The sequence below is a fragment of the Dipteris shenzhenensis genome, chromosome 2, assembly GCF_047967505.1.
Source record: "Dipteris shenzhenensis isolate YYH24624 ecotype China chromosome 2, Dip_SZ_1.0, whole genome shotgun sequence".
Lineage (NCBI taxonomy): Eukaryota > Viridiplantae > Streptophyta > Polypodiopsida > Gleicheniales > Dipteridaceae > Dipteris > Dipteris shenzhenensis.
Window position 1 is genome coordinate 24,209,015 of NC_141597.1, and position 2,020 is coordinate 24,211,034.

At 51.6% G+C, this 2,020-nt stretch overlaps 1 pseudogene across 1 annotated transcript; it reads right to left on the reverse strand.

Moving 5' to 3' along the window:
* Window positions 1-571: 571 nt before the first annotated feature.
* On the reverse strand, window positions 572-1,746 carry LOC147904516 (peroxidase A2 pseudogene; annotated as a pseudogene). The gene is made up of 2 exons (XR_015542900.1): window positions 1,260-1,746; window positions 572-1,144 (listed from the first exon to the last, which is right to left on the reverse strand). The product of XR_015542900.1 is annotated as a peroxidase A2 pseudogene (transcript).
* Window positions 1,747-2,020: the final 274 nt, after the last annotated feature.

A 2,020-nucleotide genomic window follows, 5' to 3' on the forward strand; every position in this document is an offset into this window, starting at 1 on the left:
TGCTATGTTCCAGAATGGTCTTTGTTCCACATGGATCCTATTTAGTTGCATAGATCATGAATCTCCATTGGCATCTATGATTTCTTGGTTCTACGATTAAATTTGGATCTTGTTTTTCTAGAGCTTTTAGATTATATTATTGCAAGATTTCGTATAGAATCTATAGATCATTTTGGAATTCTTGAGGCTGAAACGCTTGAGAGTTTCTTGAATTGTATGAATTGATGGAAATATCGATGGATAAATTAGCCTCCTTTACAAGTGGAATTGTTAGTTGATAGCTTTTTTCAAGTTCCATATTCTTCTTTCCCTTGGTTATGCTTGTGCGGGCTCTTTTGGAATTATGGAAGCAAGGGGTTTAGGGCGAAACCTCGGTTTTTCAGTTTCTCTTGCCAAAGCATGTATGGTTGCATTACGTGTAATTGCTTCCCACAATATATCAAAGAGTTGACGCAATGGAGCACATGATGAAGATAGCATTTTCAAATTAATATAATGTTATGACTAGAGCGAGCGTGAAAGAATTTCCTGTGTACATTCCCGAATCATGCCTCGACTCTGTTCTACACGTCTAGGCAGCGCCCGCGCTGTTCGCCACCCCGCATTGCTTCCGGATCTGCCCTTGCGTTCCGGTGAGGGGGCTGATGTTTCCCATCTTGACCATGGCTGCCACAAAGTCCCGGAAGAAGGACGTTTGATCGCTGGCGTAACCTAGGACCTGTTCCCGGGTGCTTCCCGCAGTGGAGTAGAGCACCTCGTCCGAATGCAGAAGCCCTTTGCCCTTGACGAGATTCGCGTAGTATCGATTGTCGAACACTGTGGGCGTGCCCACATCCAGATTGGCAAAGTTGGTGCTGTTAGCGGGGCACAGCTGGAGCAGGGAGGCGCGGTAGGAGCTGTCCATGGTAGGATCCGGCGGACTCGAAGTCAAGCGCGAGCTGAATGTGCCGCAGTTGGCCTTGCCGATGGTGTGTGCGCCCGACAGAGCGACCATGTCACGGGTGGTGAGGCCAACTGCCGCGAAGTCGGCAACAAGGCCGCTGACGTTGAAGTTGAAGCCCGGGAGGGCCTGATTGGCGAGCGCTCGGTTGGGGGAGAGTCCATCTCTTCGTCCCAGCAATACTCCGTAAGAAGGGCCGCCACTCTGTTACAGGAGTGAGTGATGAGTCGTGAGAACAGTGGATTTTGCAAGTGACGGCACAACTGGTGCAGGAATTAGAATGAAAAACCACTAGGGCGATGGGGGATAGATTGCTCACCAGAACCACGGAATCGCGGGCGGCCATGGCCAGAACGTCTGCACAAGACACGATTCCTGGGCATTGCTGTTCTAGGGCCGCCTTGATGTCGTCCACTACGTCGAAGCCACGGACGGAGTTAAGGTTAGGGCGTGCTTCCTGCTCTCCCTGGACTCCGTTGATGCTCTTGAGCAGCAGGGAAGCATCGCACCCTTGGACAAAGCAGTCGTGGAAATGTAAGCGGAGCAGCGAGGCAGCCATGCGCGCCTCCTTGGCCACTGCCTGCTGCACCACGGTACTGACGATGGATTCGGCATGGGGGCAGTTGAGCTTGTAGAAATCCGGGCGCAGGCCCTGCGCAGCCACCAGGTGGAGAGGCGAGCAAAAGGTGACGATGAAAAGTAGATGCATGAAGAAGCATCGAGAGAACTTGGGAGCTGGCGAGCACAAATGTAGTGGCAGTGGATGGAGAGTGGCCATGAGGTGCTGTCGACTCTCGAGCAGTCCAAAGCGACAGTGCGCTTGATGGAGTGGAGAGCAGATTGCTTTGAATGACTGAGGAGCTGGAGTGGTGTGCAGAAATGAAGATGAAGTGGGAGAGAGCAGGGCAGGCTGCTTTCAATTACTGATGAGGAGCTGGAGAAGTGGTGGTGGTGTGCACTGTGCAGAACTGAAGATGAAGCGCGAGGAAGGCAAGCCAATGCTTTATAGCAATCCAACGTCAAACATCGCGGGTTGCCAGCCTGGACATTTGACTTCACAAATCCATGCATGCATCGCTG